Source organism: Musca autumnalis, unplaced genomic scaffold (genome assembly GCF_047663935.1).
Source record: "Musca autumnalis isolate F117 unplaced genomic scaffold, ASM4766393v1 scaffold_5, whole genome shotgun sequence".
NCBI classification, from domain to species: Eukaryota; Metazoa; Arthropoda; class Insecta; order Diptera; family Muscidae; genus Musca; species Musca autumnalis.
In genome coordinates this window covers 63,718,413-63,738,422 of record NW_027412088.1, presented here as the reverse complement: position 1 = coordinate 63,738,422, position 20,010 = coordinate 63,718,413, and the positions used below count along the sequence as shown (strand labels likewise).

General features: G+C 35.8%; 1 long non-coding RNA gene across 1 annotated transcript in view; it reads left to right on the top strand.

Moving 5' to 3' along the window:
• The window catches only part of LOC141405343 (uncharacterized), a 161,525-nt gene extending 160,437 nt beyond the window's left edge, over positions 1–1,088 (top strand). Inside the window, exons 6-7 of the long non-coding RNA XR_012413181.1 lie at positions 652–819; positions 899–1,088. This is a non-coding gene — a long non-coding RNA (uncharacterized lncRNA). The remainder of the gene's footprint in view (positions 1–651; positions 820–898) is intronic.
• Positions 1,089–20,010: the final 18,922 nt, after the last annotated feature.

Here is a 20,010-nt window from a genome sequence, read left to right as displayed (position 1 = left end):
ATTATTATTATTATTATTATTATTATTATTATTATTATTATTATTATTATTATTATTATTATTATTATTATTATTATTATTATTATTATTATTATTATTATTATTATTATTATTATTATTATTATTATTATTATTATTATTATTATTATTATTATTATTATTATTAATATTATTATTATTATTATTATTATTATTATTATTATTATTATTATTATTATTATTATTATTATTATTATTATTATTATTATTATTTTAGACAAATTTCTTGGGGTTTTTATTTATTATTTAAAGGGGATAATTTCCAAAAATAGAACAGACCTAATCTCGAATTTTAAAGAAATCTTTTCTAAAAGACTTTAGGCTTTTTGTGATTTAAAGAATGTTTTCTAAAGACCTTTAAGCATGAATATTTTACAAATAAATTTGAAGAATTTTTGAGAATATTTTCTGAAGAAATTTTTTTTTAAATGTATAGTGGACATTTTTTTCGAGCTACATTGGATACCGACTACATAAATGTTACTTCTGTATAACCGCGATTTTAAAAAGATTGGTTGAGAGGAAAATGTTTTATTATTTTGCTTAATATTATTTAACGTCACCACTATTTCATTGGTTTTTTTATTTCACCACTTTCTTTTCTCTTTTAAGGTGACTATTTACACGACAAATATGAAGAATTAACGAAATTGATGTTAAGTAAACGTTGACGTTTACAAGTCAATGATCCTCAATTTAAAGTACACACCACACATGATTTGGAGTTTTCGGATGATGATCCAGATTGTTGTTGGAGTAACAAACACGTACAAAGGCCTGGTAAGTGTATCATTTAAAAATCCTTTCTATATGCGAAAAACGTATTATTTGTAGCCTTTTTTCTTCTTCTCTTTCAAAGGAATTCATGACCGAATTGTAAAAACTAATCGTATGTCAAGTCAAATGTAAAGTTTGTGTAAAAGAGATTTAGAAAACTGGAATTTTTAATTTATTTACCTTATTTCTATTTAGCATGTAACGATTTCACACAAATATTATTAATTGCAATGTCATTTTACTGAAGAAAAATTTAAATATTAAAAAAAAAATAATAATAATAATAAACCGATTTTCATGAAATGTAAAAAAAGTGTTTTATTTGTCTCCTGAAACAATCTATCTATAATCTTGGCTTAAAAGGGAAGTTTTATATGCCAACTCTCAAAGTTAAAAAAAAGTGTGTAAGTAGTCCATTAAAAATAACGATCTACATTACAATAAATGAATTATAAATAAAATGGAGTAGTTCTTTTATCAAGCACTTGGGAATTTTCAGAATGATTTACCGCCATTGTGTTGTGATCTGTCACACTCTTCGTTATATTCAATCGGTTTCGAAGCTTGCCTATATGAAGGCAGTGATCGGCAACGAAGTATGCTCTTTGGTTTGATCGTACACCCTTCTTAATTTTTTAATTTTTTTCTTGTTTTACCAAATATATTCACCCTATCATATATTACAATAAATTCACATTTACATAAGTATAATAATTCACATCCATATTAACAGTTTAAAATTAGGATATTTGGACACAGTTTGTACAGGACAGACCAAATTGGTAAACACTTCGGTAAATTAATCAATTCTTTAAGTCCGTCAAACGTTTAATTTTAATAATAAACACTTCGGGGAACACTACCCTGTATATATTCTTGATTGGGTTTATATTAATTTATTCACCATTGCATTTTCAACCAGCCCCATTTAGTGAAATGGCCTTTTTAAATTTTTTAGTTTTACATTCACACCCAAAAAGAAATGAAAATGCGGACAAACTACTTCGAGCTTGATAGGTCTGCAAGTTGTAGCTGAAGATAAAACAAGTAAAAAAGCATCAGCTGGCTTTGCCGACAGATATATACCCTCAGCATGTGTGGATGGAAATACAAATTTTGTTCGTATGAACAGACAAAAGTATGAATAGGATTAAAGCTCAAAAGTTAGCGGGGATATCGATAGATAGATACCTTTGGTAAAAATTTCAAAAGGATCCTCGAACAGACCATTAACCACGCAAAAATGTTGAACATTTGGGTGGGTGGTACCACAAGGATTAGACAGATAGGGTCCAAATTTGAACATAAACTAAGTTTCGACAATATTTAGATATCCTAAGTTTGGACCAAATCGGTTGCTACGTCTATGAGATATCGCGCTTACCATATTAGCGATTAGCGAATATGTTCGAACTTTTGTGGGGGAGGTACCGGAAGGAGTGGACCTATAAGTACCACCTTCGAATTTCATCTAATACTCGAAGAAATATTACAATATTCAAAGTGTGGACGAACGCAGTATTCGTTTCGAGCTCTCCGGCTAATACATATGGTGCCACAGGGGTTTTTTACAACTTTCGGGCTGTTTTCTCAAGAAGTATGGACTTGCCCCTGAAAAAATTTTATTGTCGTAATTGAGGCAGCGAATGCAAGTTGCTTTAACAAAAATCAAAGTGATTCGAGAGCAGGTCTTGAAGTGAATTTATCCAAAAGTTTGTGTGGGAGGTACCCGAAGTAGTGGACCAATTGAGTCCATATTGAAACATCATCTAAGTCTGGCAGAAATTTCACGATTTGCAAAGTATAGGCCAAACCGGTTACTTCCTTCAAGAGTTATCGTGCGCACAAATTTTCCGAACATTTCCGAACTTTAGTGGGGGAGGTACCGGAAGGAGTGGGCCGATATAACCCATCTTCGAACTTGAATTAAGTTTGGACAAAATATTACGAAAGCCAAATTTTGGACCGAATTGGTTGATCCGTTCGAGAGTTATGGTGCGCTCCAGCCAGACAGACAGACGGACGGACATGGCTAAATCAACTCCAAATTGTCTGAAACACATTTCGTCCAAACATACTTGGGGTCTAAAACCATTATTTCGATGAGGCACATTTTGGAACTATTCCAAAACGCGAACCTATATTGAAAATATTTTGTACATAAGTTTTCTATCCGCTGAAAACTCAATATACCAATTTGTATCAAAATCGATTGAAAAATTAATGTAAAACGTAACAAGTAAAAAAGCGTTAAGTTCGGCCCGGCCGAACTTTTCATACCCTCCACCATAAAATATTCTGAACAAAAATGGAATAATTAGTTTTCATTCCTGTCCCCAACTTTAAGTGGGTACGTTAAAATGTCAGATAATGTACATAAAATGCTTCATTCGGGAGGCCCTTTTTTGTGGTGCCTATATCTAACTATGTATGTTGACAATTTTTGGTGAGCGAGAAATTGGGAGGTACCGTTATATAGGGGTTATAATAAAACATGGACCTATGTTGACAGTTTTTGATGGGAGCCTTTAATGTCAAATAACTCCTAATTCGGTTAAAAATTGTAGCTAGAATCCTCAAAATACCGAAAATCGGTACATAACGTGGGAACTTCAAATGTCATTAACAGCTAGTTCGGAGGTACATATGTATGTGGGCTATAAGAAAATATGAACTTAAATGAACAATTTTTGTTGCAGAATTTTTGTTGGCTTTTAAATTTCAAATTACAGAAAGTTCGTCGAAGAAATAAAGCTAAGGTACGGAAAATCGGTAGGTTTGTTTTGGGGCTATACCAAAACATGGACCTACGTGGTTAAACATTTTAAGTAAAATCCTCAAAGTACCGAAAATCGGGAAGTATCGTTATATTGTTGCTATGTTGAAAATTGTTGATGCAGTTGTGTGGTAACCACTACAACCTTCAAATGTCAAATTACAGTTAGTTGGGTTAAAAATTGTAGCTAAAATTGTCAATTACTAAAAATTGGGAGGTACCGTTATATGGGAGCTATATCCGAACATGGATCTATGTTGAAAATTTTGTATGGAGATGTGTTGTGACCACTAAGAACTTCAAATGTCAAATTACTGCTAGTTCGGTTGAATGTTGTAGCTAAAATCATCAAATTACTGAAAATCGGGAGGTACTTATATATGGGAGCTTTATGAATACATCGACCTTTCTTGACAATTTTTGGTGGAGAGGTATGGTGACCAATAAGAATTTCGAATGTCAAATGTTGAAATTACAGATAATTCGGTTAAAACTTGTAGGTAAATTTCTCAAAATACCGAAAATCCGTTATATGGGGATACCGAAATCCGTTATACCGAGGTACCGTTATATGGGGCTATACCAAAACATGGACCTACGTTCATAATTATTTCGAATATAAGTTTTTTGGTCACTAAGAACCCAAAATATCAAATTATAGCTAATTCGGTCAGAAATGTGAATTTAAACGTCAAAATACCTGAAATCGGGCTGTAACGTTATATGGGGGCTATTCCAAAACATGGTCCTATGTCCACTAGTTATATAAGTTTATTGACATTTAAGAACCCTAAATGTCAATTTATAGTTAAATCGGTCTGAAAATGTAACTAAAACGTCAAAATGCCATAAATCGGGGGTACCGTTGTATGGGGGCTATACCAAAACATGGACCTATGTCCACAACTTTTGTTATATAAGTTTATTTACACTTAAGAACCTTAAATGCTTAATCGACGTGAAAATGTAGCTAAAAACGTCAAAATCCGTAAATCGGGGGGCACCGTTATATGGGGCTATACCAAAACGTGGACCTATGTCCACAAGTTTTGTTATATAAGTTTATTGACATGCAAGAACCCTAAACGTCAAAATACCGAAAATCGGGGGTACCGTTATAAAGGGGCTATACCAAAACGTGGACCGATATAGCCCATCATGAACTTGACATGTCTTCAAACTACCCAGCAAACCAGATGTCTGATGTCCGACACGTCTGAACAATTTCGGAAGCACAGTCGTTCAGATTTCGTTCCGATTTCTAAACGATTTTTCGGAGAGGAAATAGTTCAGATTTTGTACCGATTTCGTTCAGATTTCGGAACGAATGTCGGATAGAAATTTCCTTTCCGAATTTTTTAAGGATTTTCTTCAGATTTCGTTACGAAATCAGACCGAAATCGATCCGATGTCGCTGCGACATTTTGTTCCGAAATTATGTCAACCACTTCATACAACTTTCGTTAAGATATCGTTACGATTTCGGACGATACGTCCGACATTTTGTTCCGATTTCGTTACGAAGTCGGTAAGATTGGTTTGCTGGGTAAAGACGCATTTTCCCAAAATTTCAGACAATTTTGGTGGAGAGGTGTGGTGACCACTAAGAACTTCAAATGTCAAATGTTCAAATTACAGCTAATTCGGTTAAAACTTGTAGGTAAAAGTCTCAAAATACCGAAAATCAGGAGGCCTATGTTCATAATTTTTTCGAATATAAGTTTTTTGGTCACTAAGAACCCTAAATATCAAATTATAGCTAATTCGGTCTAGAAATGCGACTTAAATCGTCAAAATACCTGAAATCGGGCGGTAACGTTATATGGGGACTATTTCAAAACATTGATCTACGTCCACTAGTTTTGACACGTAAGAACCCTAAATGTCATTTTATAGCTAAATCGGTCCGAAAATGTAGCTAAAAACGTCAAAATGCCGTAAATCGGGGGTACCGTTATATAGGGGCTATACCAAAACGTGGACCTATGTCCACAACTTTTGTTATATAAGTTTATTGACACTTAAGAACCCTAAGTGTCACTTTAGAGGTAAATCGGTCTGAAAATGTAGCTAAAAACGTCAAAATACCGGAAATCGGGGGGTACCGTTATATGGGGGCTACACCAAAACGTGGACCTATGTCCACAACTTTTGTTATATAAGTTTATTGACACATAGGAACCCTAAACCAGTTTTTGATGAGAGCCTTTAATGTCAAATAACTCCTAATTCGGTTAAAAATTTTAGCTAGAATCCACAAAATACCGAAAATCGGTACATAACGTGGGAATTTCAAATGCCATTAACAGCTAGTTCGGAGGTACATATGTATGTGGGCTATAAGAAAATATGAACTTTAATAAACAATTTTTGTTGCAGAATTTTTGTTGGCTTTTAAATTTCAAATTACAGAAAGTTCGTCGAAGAAATAAAGCTAAGGTACGGAAAATCGGGAGTTTGTTTTGGGGCTATACCAAAACATGGACCTACGTGGTTAAACATTTTAAGTAAAATCCTCAAAGAACCGAAAATCGGGAAGTATCGTTATATTGGTGCTATGTTGAAAATTGTTGATGCAGTTGTGTGGTAACCACTACAACCTTCAAATGTCAAATTACAGTTAGTTCGGTTAAAAATTGTAGCTAAAATTGTCAATTACTAAAAATTGGGAGGTACCGTTATATGGGAGCTATATCCGAACATGGACCTATGTTGAAAATTTTTTATGGAGATGTGTTGTGACCACTAAGAACTTCAAATGTCAAATTACTGCTAGTTCGGTTGAATATTGTAACTAAAATCATCAAATTACTGAAAATCGGGAGGTACTTTTATATGGGAGCTTTATGAATTCATCGACCTTTCTTGCCAAAACGTGGACCTATGTCCACAAGTTTTGTTATATAAGTTTATTGACATGCAAGAACCCTAAACGTCAAAATACCGAAAATCGGGGGTACCGTTATATAGGGGCTATACCAAAACGTGGACCGTTATAGCCCATCATTGAACTTGACATGTCTTCAAACTAAAGACGCATTTTCCCAAAATTTCAGACAATTTTGGTGGAGAGGTGTGGTGACCACTAAGAACTTCAAATTTCAAATGTTCAAATTACAGCTAATTCGGTTAAAACTTGTAGGTAAAAGTCTCAAAATACCGAAAATCAGGAGGCCTATATTCATAATTTTTTCGAATATAAGTTTTTTGGTCACTAAGAACCCTAAATATCAAATTATAGCTAATTCGGTCTAGAAATGCGACTTAAATCGTCAAAATACCTGAAATCGGGCGGTAACGTTATATGGGGACTATTTCAAAACATTGATCTACGTCCACTAGTTTTGACACCTAAGAACCCTAAATGTCAATTTATAGCTAAATCGGTCCGAAAATGTAGCTAAAAACGTCAAAATGCCGTAAATCGGGGGTACCGTTATATAGGGGCTATACCAAAACGTGGACCTATGTCCAAAACTTTTGTTATATAAGTTTATTGACACTTAAGAACCCTAAGTGTCACTTTAGAGGTAAATCGGTCTGAAAATGTAGCTAAAAACGTCAAAATACCGGAAATCGGGGGGTACCGTTATATGGGGGCTACACCAAAACGTGGACCTATGTCCACAACTTTTGTTATATAAGTTGATTGACACATAGGAACCCTAACTGTCAAATTATAGCTACATCGATCTGAAAATGTAGCTAAAAACTTCAAAATACCGTAAATCGGGGGTACCGTTATATGGGGGCTATACCAAAACGTGGACCTATGTCCACAACTTTTGTTATATAAGTTTATTGACACTTAAGAACACTAAATGTCAAATTATAGCTAAATCGGTCTTAAAATATAGCTAAACACGGCAAAATACCGTAAATCGGGGGTACCGTAATATGGGGGCTATACCAAAACGTGGACCGATATAGCCCATCATCGAACTTGACCTGCCTGCAAACAAAAGACGCATTTTCCCAAAATTTCAGCGTTCTATCTCCATTTTTGTGGATGCTAGAGTGATTACCACAGACGGACGGACGGACGTGCACAAATCGACTCAGAATTTTACACTGATCAAGAATATATATACTTTATAGGGTCGCAAATGAGTATTTAAATGAGTTACAAAGGTAAAAACAAACTTAATATACCCTCCATACTATGGTGGAGGGTATAAAAACGGCAGCCATCGTTACATGACCGCTACAGGAAACCGCGGGTCTATGTGGCCCAGTTTGAGTCCCACACTGTCCACTAATATAAGAAACATTTGTGCAAAATTTTAGGAATCTACACCTTTTTCTTTAAAAGTTATTAGTAAACCCAACAAAATGTTAGATGCCAAAGATGTCATTCAATCATGGGTGAAAGTGATCTGGCATGTCATCTTTTTAGCATCTTCTTCGATGAATTTTATATGAGCGTGGACACCAAAAGATGCTATTATTTTTTGTATCCAAAGCATGTCATTTACACCAATGCTTTGACATGTCATTTACACCAATGCTTTGGCATGTCATTTCCACCAATGCTTTGGCATGTCGAGACGAGATATGACGAGAGTTTTAACAATGTTGGTTGTGATTTCGAGTCTCCGACAACATCAAGCCTATTGTAAATAATTAATCTTATATATTTGGAAAAATGTGTAAAAATAAAGACACAAAAATTATCTCTATTGGATCGATGGAATGGGTTCAAATGTTGAAGGAAAGATAGGATCGTTCACGACTTCCTTTGCATGGGTTAAAATGCTTATGAAAAGATCGGATCTTTCACGACTTCCTTTGCATTGGTTTAAATGCTAATGAAAAGATCGGATCTTTCACGACTTCGTTTGAACCAATGCAAAAGATGCCATGAAATCACGTCATCGCATGGAACCCCTTCCCTCAAATGTTGCTGGGAAAGTTCCGCTAAAGTGCTCATATTTTGCATTGTGCGACGTTGTTTTTGCTCAGAAAGTAATAAAAAAAAATTAATACTTTTAAAATTTAAAATAAAATAATACGATTTTTGATCAGACTTCGTATACCATCGTTATCCCCTTTCGTAATGGGAAAAGCGACTACAAGTTGTTGCAAAAATATCTAAGCGAAGCGATAAAACTGCACTTTTCCGAAATTGTATGTAGGAGGTACTCGAAAGAATGGACCGATATTCTCTATATTTTATGTTTGGTAGAAAAAATACAATGTGTTAAGTTTGAACCAAATCTGTTACCCCATTTTAGATTGACCGTGTGCACCATTTCAGCCAAAATATTTTAATTTTTGTGGGGGCGTGGACAGGTATGGCCAAATTTCCAACTTAAACTAAATTTGGACAACATAGAAGACTAAATTTTAGACCCAATCAGCATAATAAATATATTTGGAATAAAAACCCTATCCAGTGTTTTCTTAAATTTTCACATAAACCATTTAAGCATGTGATTTTCATTTCGTAATTTCGTAATAATTTAAACCTTGTTTTTAATTCATTTCCATGTACAGAAAACTTCAAGAATTTTCAACAATCATGTCGGTTTCAAGTAAAAGTTAAGTTTTTTGTGGGTTTATTTAGAAACTAGAATCTGAAAACATTTAAATATGTAACCAAAGAACTCTGGTTTCGGCTTATACAAAGTATCACCATTAACTAGTTATTAAAGGAAAAGAGAAATTAAAAAAGAACACAAAATCTGACACAAATGTCAGAAAACACTTACGTACATGTTAACATATGTACCTACATACATAAAGTATGTGCAACAACCAAATGACGTATTCTGCACTTTTCTGTAAAAGTTTGTTTTTAATCCCTTAAGATGATTTGTGGTGAAAAATGAAAACCAAGGCTCAAATTCTAAGGAAAAAATAAACCTTTGTATGTAGTTAAAATCATGACATCTAAATCTAGGATTTGTTCAAAATGTTATAAAATGTTAAGAAGAGTTGAAATATGAGTTTAACACCAACATAGTCAAAAGGGCATTGGCTATTGTCTCTTGAGAATTATTGACATGTAAAGTATTCATTTGATGGACTAATAGGTGTAGGAGTGGAAGATACCCAGAAACTCTATCGACTGTGCTTGGTGTCTTATTCGTCTAAACTTGTCACTGACATTATTGTGGCGTATTCAGAAAACTTTTTCACATACATAAGATAACATTTTTCATATTACCAAATTAAGCAACGTATCATTATAGACTCGTAAAACACATTATACGATCATGAGTGCAGCAATGCTACTGGCGCAAACGTGACATGTCGCGGAGTCCAGTTTTTAGTAGCAACACAAAATGTAATACAAAACAAGTAAGAAAAGTCTATAGTCGGACGGAGCCGACCATGGGATACCCTATACCACTATCCCTGGACAAGCGCTCTCCACGGAACTTCTTTTCAATGATTGTGAAAATTTATCTAATATCAGAGATGTAATGTATAATACTTATGACCAAAACCAAAAAGTTATCTAGCATGACAAAGACATTTTTGTAGCAGGAAAGGAAAATTTAGTTCACGTAAAATGTAATGAAACCCACTTATGTAGTACTACTACTTCCGTTGTTTAACCGCTACGTTATTAAAATTTTTACCAATTTCACACAAAAGTTTCAGTCCATTTAACCCGCTAAGTATTATCTGATCTTCATGTTGGTTTGTACGCTTCTTCTCCATCATAAACTCAAACTTCGTTTAAAATTGGTTAAAATTTTGTTTTTGGTCCATTTCATACCCTGAACATTTCACGATCATCACCAAAAACTAATCATTTCCATTCTGGCCCGAACCCAACCTCCTTAAAAAATTCGTTACAATCGGTCCATAATTGCGGGCTTAAGCTTGTTTACGAACGAATATTTCGTGGTGTTACATAAACTTTTGGAGATACAATAAGCAGCATGGGATAAAAATGTGGTTCTCTATACAGAACCCATTATATATTAGGCAGTAGGCCCGTTATCTTGCAAACACTTTATTGCAATTTACATCAGAGGAAAAGTCAGTAGTTTTTTTCCATATGTAGGCTACTTTGCGAAATATATATGTCCTCAAGGAATTAAAATATCGACCAAAAATAAAATTGTTATATTTTTCATACAAACGTAATGGTCCATTTCACCCGCTAAAGAATATCAGATCATCATTCAAAATTGTAGTCGTCATTTTCGACCTATACTCTTACCCGGTGTAAAATTTCGTGACTATTGATGTATAATTGCGACTTCTAGCGAGTTTATTATTACACTACAAACAAATAACGGAATATATTAGGCTGTAACTCTGTTATCTGATAATGCACACCAACATAATTGGCATCAATTGAAACGTCAAGCGTTCCACTTTCAAGTATATCTCACTTGTCCGGAATGTCGCTTCCAGGAATTAAGATATAAGCTGTACATATATTAACAATTTTCACACAAAAGTTTTGGTCCATTTAACCCTCTAAATATTATCCGATCGCCATCTCAAATTGCAAGCTTCACCTTTGTGATGTACTCTTACCTTATTTAAAATTACGCGTGGATCGGACTACTATTGAGACCTACAGAGACGCTAGAAAATTGGATAAATATTATGTTTTTGGTCCATTTCACCCGCAAAATATTTCACGGTCATCACCAATAAGAATAGGGATCTATTCTGATCTGAACCCGACCTCCATACAAAATTTCGAGACGATCGGTCCATAATTGCGGCCTGGAGCGTGTTTACAATTTGAGACACACATCTCAAAATCGCTTTATCTCGTCGAGATATGAAGATTGGTATACCACATTGGGGGTCTCCGACGAATATTTCGCGGGGTTACATGAATTTTTACCAAAACAAACTTATAATACCCTTTTCCACATAGATTTTACATTTAATAAGACGATGGTCCAAAAATTATTAAATACCTACAACAAAGGAAAAGTGAGATCTGAACTGCAGCAGCTGGATGTGGCAGCGAAACTGTTCAGGGCCGGTACAAACTCTGCGGAACACATACCAAAATATCCACAAATTCCACTAGATTAGGTCGCATTTGATAGTCCAGCATGATCAAAGGTTTTCCATGCCATGCTTGAGTTTGGAACTCCTACGAAATGGGAAATATATTAAATAAGCAGAATATAACCCTTTGAAGTCTTCCTCACAAGTCCTGAAGGTATGTTATAGAAGACCTATAATGGACTTCTGTCTAGAAACGGTGTTTGGAAGGCCTCCTTTCTATATAAATCTTTTGAAAGGGCTTTAGAAGGACTTTCGTATATGGAAGACTTTTAGAAGGTCTTCAGCATATGACATACTTTTAGACTGTCTTCTGTCTATAAGCAACATTAGGAGGTGTTTTGTCTATAGAAGTCCGACCGTTAAAAAAACATTTTTTTTTCATAGGGATTGGGGATACGTGTTGTATCTATTAACACAACCAGTTATTTAATAAAATATCAGATTTTCATATTTTTGTAAAGATTCATATATATTCGCATCCCTATTTAGTTCCAAGATAGTTTTGTGATATTATTTCAACATCTCATTCTACTTTGTACAATAACAAAATAATAGAAAATTCAAAAACAAACTACCTGACAAAAAATAACAACAAATACCAGAAATGAATTAACTTTAGAATGCACACATAGTATTATTCAAGTTTTCTAGGATATTTCCTTTTAGTTGTTAGTGTTTTGTGAAGCAGCAAAGAAGTTTTTTGATAGTAGTGCAGTTGTTTATACATATATAAAAATTATTTTGTGATTCTAGAAATAGTTCTATGCTCTTAACAAAAAAAAAAAAACTTTTGAACAACTCACAATCCCCAAAAGTTCAGGTGCATATCCTATTTCCTGTATCTTCTTTTAACTTTATCAAAACAATGCAAATATAAAATATGTTTTAATTGGGTATTTTGATGTATGTTTGGGAAGTATACTTAAGATATTAACTCCGAAAAACATTTGAACTTTTATTTGTGTCTTCAGCTTAAAATGGAGGTAATTTAAAATACATAGCGTTGCCATCGATTGCACAGTCCTACCAAACAGTTTTCCTATCCGCCACTCACTGTTTTATCATAGGGTAAAATTTAATGGAGTGATAGTTAAGTTAAGATTTTGTCTAAATGTTTGTCATAGTCCAACATAGGTTTTTATGGGAAGAAAATTGACCACACCCAACTTTATGTCCAATTTTTATACCCTCCACCATAATATGGGGTATAATTAAATTTGTCATTCCGTTTGTAACACATCGAAATATTCATCGGAGACCCTTAAAGTATATATATCCTTGATCAGGGTAAAATTCTAAGTCGATATAACCATGTCCGTCTGTCCGTCTGTTATAGATAGAGCTTTGTAATTTGGTATAGAAGTTTATATTACTCCTAGGATTTTTGGTATTGCAAATGGGCTATATTGGTCCACGTTTTGATATAGTCTACATATAACGGTGCCACCCAATTTTTGGTATTTTTAAGATTTTAGCTTCATTATGACACCGAAATGACTGAAATTTGGTACTTAGTCTTCGTTGGGGGTATAAAACTTTCCCCAGAGTTTTGTCGGTATAGGTCAACGCCTTCATATAGCCCCATAGCCCGATTTTCGGTATTTTGAAGGTTGTGGCCTCAATATTCCTCCGAAATGGCTAAAATTGGGGCTATGAAACTGTCCCCCAGAATTTTGTCGGTATAGTCCCCATAGAACAGTACCTCCCGATTTTCGGTATTTTGAGGGTTGTGGCCTTGTTGGTATAGAACTTTCCCCAAAATTTTGTCGGTATAGGCCCATGCCTTCATATAGCCCCCATAGAACGGTACCTCCCGATTTTCGGTATTTTAAACGTTGTGGACTCAATATTCCTCCGAAATGGCTTGTAACGACACGTTTTCCGCCTTTTGTTTAGTATACTCAGGGGGGGCAGGATTTGTCACAGAAATTTATATTCTGCAGTGACGGAGAGGGAAAGACTTTCAGTTTAGTTTACAAATTCAACCTTTATTTCCTTTATAATACAATTAATTCACGTGATACTTCAAAAAACTGCTTCGGACGTGGACTCATGTTAACCTTTCCGAACGCCCTCCTCTTGAATGGTCGAGTTCTTTCACCGCTTCACTGGGGCGACACTGTCCCCTTTTTATCACACTCGGATCCGTCGAATCTGGATAACTCGTCGCACGTCCCTCGATGCCCAATCCCTGTCGGCGTTCGCTGTAGCGATAACTGCAGCCGCCCGATACCCTCGGATAATCTAGATAAGCCCTAATTCATGAGGGCAATCGGCCTCCTTTGGAGACAGAATGCTAATGAGACCTTTCGTCCCTCTGATACACTGTATGAACCCTAATTGATGAGACCAATTCGGCCCTCGTTGGAGACAGGATGCCAATGAGATCTTGCGTCCCCGGATACACAAGATAAGCACTACTGATGAGACCAATCGGCCCTCGGGTCCACTATATAAGACCTAATTGACGATAGTAAGGAGACCTTTCGGCCCTCGACAGCGCCGACTAAGTCCTAGCTCACGAAACCTGTCGGCCCTCTTTCACACTATGTTATTAATGAGACCTTTCGGCCCTCGACTGTACCAACTAAGTCCTAACTCAAGAGACCTGTCGGCCCTCTTTGACACTGCGATAGTAACGAGACCTTCCGGCCCTCGGCTGCACCAACTAAATCATAAATCACGAGACCTGTCGGCCCTATTTGACACTGTGAATTAACGAGACCTTTCGGCCCTCCCTGGATTCACTATTAATAATATAAGAGACCGTTGGGCCCGCCTGGGATTTCACTATGAACAATATAGGAGACCGTTCGGCCCTCCCTGGCTTTCACTATTAACAATATAGGAGACCGTTCGGCCCTCCCCTGGTTTTCACCGCTAATATTAAGGAGACCGTTCGGCCCTCCCTGTCCTTCAATATTAACAATATAGGAGACCGTTCGGCCCTCCCTGAATTTTGACACGATTAATAATATCCGGAGACCATTCGGCCGTCGACTGTACCAACTAAGTATATTCAGATAACGAATCGAGACCTAACGGCCCTCGAATCTTTGGGTTCACTTTAATACCGGAGACCTGTCGGTCTCTTCTGAAATCAGCACAATTTAATTTTAATTCACTTCGTTCACACAATCACTACTGCGGGGTAGTGGAAGACGCAAATTAATTTTGGAATAAGAACCACTTACCGAAATCTCTTCAATGGCTGGCACTAATCCCTTTAAAACTCGTTCTTTGCAAAGTCCAGCAGTACTCGGCTTATTCCACGTGGCACAACCTACTCGGCTTGTCTTCCGTACCCGCTTTAGTGTTCCTCACCAGACGACCGCTCAACACCAACTAACCCCTCCACTCACGGCGTATGTTCTAATATCGTTGCCGGACCGCGGCGAATTCGCAGCTTCACTGTTGTCTATCTTTCTCTTTATTCAGCAATTGAGTACCGCTACCGCCGTCCTGTCCGTTGGCAGCCGTCGACGACCTAACGGTACCTTGTTTACCAATTTTGGAATTTGCCTATCCATACCCTTGTGTTGTTTTGTGAGCAACTGTACACACAACGTTGCTACTCCCAATTCCTTCATCCCCGAAATGAGAGAAATCACATAGTGATATTTTATACAACAAAACAGAATGATAAACTAACGCCCTTTCGTGGCAAACAAGGTAGATTATAGGGAGAACAAAAAAAAAACAAATTCACTTTCAGCTCAAGTTCGTCAATCCAAGTGTGGGGAAAACGAGGGGCCACCGACTTTCCCCTTAACAGGCTAAAGTTTGGTATTTAGTCGTTGCTGGGGGTATTAAACTTTCCCCCGGAATTTTTTTGGTATAGAACCATGCCTTCATATAGCCCCCATAGAACGGTACCTCCCGATTTTCGGTATTTTGAAGGTTGTGGCCTCAATGTTCCTCCGAAATGGTTAAAATTTGGTATTTAGTCTTCGCTGGGGGTATAAAACTTTCACTCGGAATTTTGGCTGAAATTTGGTAATTAGTATTTTTCATAAACGAAAGGAAACTCATTGTTCCATTTTACTTCAATATAACTCGTGGTGGAGGATATAACAAGTTCGGCCAGTCCGAACTTAACGCCGTTCTTACTTGTTTTTAAATATATCAAGTACGGAACTATTGAAACGACTTTCTTGAAATTTTCAGGGAATGTAGAATTTTTTTGCAAAAAATTATCGGTTTGGAACTTACTTATTTTATGGCGGTTGTGTCTTCAACCTTACGCTCTTATTTGGGGATCTTATTACGCTATATTTGGAGAAATGATTTAAATTTAACATAAACAAGTAAGAAAAGAGTTAAGTTCGGCAGGGCCGAACTTTTTATACCCTCCACCACAAATTTCAGCCATTTCGGTGGATTGTGACCACAACCTTCAAAAAACCGAAATCCGGAAGGTACCGTTCTATGGGGGCTATATGATGGCGTGGACCTATACCTAAAAATTTCTGGGAGAAAGTTTTATAAGCCTAAAGAAGAGTAAATACAAAATTTCAGCCATCTCGGTGTGATAATGAGGCTAAAACCTTCAAAATATCGAAAATCGGGAGATATCGTATTATGGGGGCTATATCAACACGTGGACCTATATAAAAATTTTATGGTAGAAATGTTTCTTAGTCTCTGGAAACACAAATACAAAGTTACAACCGACACTTTGGTCAAATGGGTCGAATACATTCAAAATATATTAAAATGAAGCGTACTATAAAGGGGGCCTTATGTGGGGGCTATACCAAAACGTGGACCTATATAACCCAACTTTGGAAGGCATGTTTTTTGCCCTCTGGAGACACAAAATACCAAATTACAAACAATTCTGTGGTCAAATGGGTCTAAAACATTCAAAATATACTAAAATGACGCGTACTTTATATGGGGTCTTATATGGGGGCTATACCAAAACGTGGACCTATATAACCCAACTTTGGAAGGCATGTTTTTTGCCCTCTGGAGACACAAAATACCAAATTACAAACAATTCTGTGGTCAAATGGGTCTAAAACATTCAAAATATACTAAAATGACGCGTACTTTATATGGGGCCTTATATGGGGGCTATACCAAAACGTGGACCTATATAACTCAACTTTGGTAGGAATGTTTTTTGGCCTCTAGAGACACAAAGTACCAAATTACAACCAATTCGGTGGTAAAATGGGACAAATATCTTAAAAACTACTTAAAACGACGACGCGTCACGCGTCATTTTGTATGGGGGCTATACGAAAGCGTGGCCCTACATAGCCCGCTTTCAATACCAAAAGTCCTACGTACATATAATATATTTTCCCAAAGTTTCATCAACCTACGTCAATCCGTTCGGACGCTAGAGTGATTTCCACAGACGGACAGACGGACGGACATGGCTATATCGATGTAGAATTGCACGCTGATCAAGAATATATATACTTTGTGGGGTCTACAATGATTATTTCGAGTAGTTACAAACGTAGTGACAAACTTAATATACCCCCATCCTATGGTGGAGGGTATAAAAATGGTTGTTGCATCTTAGAATCTAGGTTGCCAGACCACCCCTATTTTTTGTAACAGTGTTATATCTCCCAAACTACCACACTGTTTTTCACGAAACTTGCAGAAAATGAAAAGGTTTTCCGAGTTAATGCATTTTCCCCATGTCCCGTTTTTTAAACCTTGTATATGCAAAACTTATGACCATATCGATTTGAGCATTATTTTGGGGAGACAGTGGGTTTGTTTGCGACCATAGGTACATTTTTTGTGCCGAAATACACATGTAATTTTTTACAAAATGTTCAGGAATTTGCCGTGGTTGAAATAGGCTATATATTTGTTGATGAGTTTCGGATGGGCCTATTGTTTGTTTAAAACGATATACGATCTTAAGGTTGATCCCAAAATGTAAATTAATTAAGGAGATAACAGGGGTTGTGTTCCCATCAAATGTTCTTGGATGGGGCCCGAAGTCCCGACTTTTTTATATGATATATCTCGAAAACTAACGAACCGATTTTCATGAAATTTTCTGGAATGTGCCGTGGTACACGTCGGCATGCATTTCGGAGATAAAATATTTATGTACAAGTTGCCTTAAATGGTGAACTTTAATGGCACAACAATAAGCAATCATCAGAAATGAAAAAAATAAACACATATACGACCGATCTTTGGACATTTTGTATATGGAGGAGCAAAAGTCAAGTTCGACAAATTTTAAAAAGAATCTAGGAAGTAGACTCGAGATAAGTTGCGAATTTAACTACCTCGGGAGCGGCAACCGAAATACTGACTTATATACATACATATGTATGTCTCTTTGAACTGGGCAAAGAGTTGCAACAAGCAGCCACCCACCAGTTCAGAAGCATTTGTAATTGCTAACTGGTATACAACCTTTTCAAAATGTATTTACCCTCTTCAGTTATACAGCTGAGAGTATAAGCACAATTGTCTCCACAATATGCATCATGTCCATCAGGCTTCCATTACCAAATAAATATAAAACTACATATATAAACCACATTATAGATATACATATTTTATTTAAACGTAACCACTCTCTTCGCAAATTCTTTGTTAGAAACAGAAACTATAACCGAATGTTGTGTTGCAGCACAAAACCACAAATTGAAAGCAACGAAATAGAAAATAATATTCAAGTACACCAACGTTTCTCCGCCCAAAAAAAAAAAAATGGACAACTAGACCATTTTAGCTTTCAATGCTTCTACATAAATGCAATACTAACGAGAACACTCCAGAACCATTGGATTAATTGGCTGCATTGAAAATTAGCTATAGAAATTTTAAGATAAATAAAAATAGGTAAAAAAACTTTTTAAGTTAAACGGTTTTATGTTAAACATACATTGCAATGTTTAAGATAAATGTACTAAAAACCAAAAAATAAATAGATACAGCCGTGGGAATTATAAACATATGCATAGACTAGACTAAAATAAAACCGTGGGGCACGTCAATTGTCTACAATCGTTGATTAAAATGTTTGTTTTGTAATGTTACACTATAATTAGGCAGTTGTTCAACCGACAACGATGGACGTGTGATAAGTAGGGGTAGAATGTGGAAACAAGCTAGCAAGCTCGATTATAAGCGAGTTTTAGGGTTTCATAGTGGTGAGCGAGTAGTACTTTGTCGATTAAAGACAAACTACGAGCAGTGAAACGCTTCCTCGCCAGGCAGCAGTGTGAATGTCCAACGATAAACTAGTTGAAACATCTCTTTTATTTACATGGAGTGTATAACTATTGGAATTTCCATGAGCAAGAAAATAGTAAGTAATTTCCTCACCGTCTGCGGGCCAACTACCTAACGACGAATTAAACGATTCTTCTATCGCACATTAAGTCGATAATTTGTAGACAATTGACGTGCCCCACGGTTTTATTTTAGTCTAGTCTATGCATATGTTTATAATTCCCACGGCTGTATCTATTTTATTATTTTTTGGTTTTTAGTACATTTATCTTAAACATTGCAATGTATGTTTAACATAAAACCGTTTAACTTAAAAAGTTTTTTTACCTATTTTTATTTTGTAGTTTTTAGTTTTTGTTTCGCATTCTGTTTAATTCGTTTAGTGCTTCATTATTGCAAGGTTTCTTGCCCGTTAGTTTATTGCAGTCCAACTCCTCTATACGTAGTCCCTGCAAAGATCTTATTCTACTAAGAGCCACGTAGGCTTGACCTTCTTCAAACAGTTTCGCACCTAAGTATACGACTGCGTGATCCACAGTGCTGCCCTGCATTTTATGTTTAGTAAAAGGCCATGATAGTATTAAAGGCAACATTCTTCTTTCTTCCAAACACGCTATATATGTCCAATTACGCTGAAATTTATAATTTCTCACGCAATTCGTTCTAGAAATCAATGTGCCAGATTATATTGAGATTGATTCAGATTTGGATATAGCTCCCATACACATATATTTTCGGGCGATTTCCTTATTTTATGCACCAAACACGCTATATATGTCCAATTTCGCTGAAATTTGGAGGGTCTGACGGAATTTGTTCTAGAAATAAACGTGCTTAATTATACATATCGGTTCAGATTTGAATAGCGCTCATATATATATATATATATATATATATATATATATATATATATATATATATATATATATATATATATATATATTCGCCGATTTCCTGTTTTTTATGCACCAAGCACGCTATATATGTCCAATTTCGCTGAAATTTGAAATGTGTAACGGAATTTGGTCTAAAGATAAATATGCCGAATTTTATCGAAATCGGTTCAGATTTGGATATAGCTCCCATATATATTTTCGGCCGATTTTCCGCATTTGATGCACCAAACAGGCTATAAACGTCCAATTTCGCTGAAATTTGGAATGTGTAACGGAATTTGGTCTAGGCATAAATGTGCCGAATTA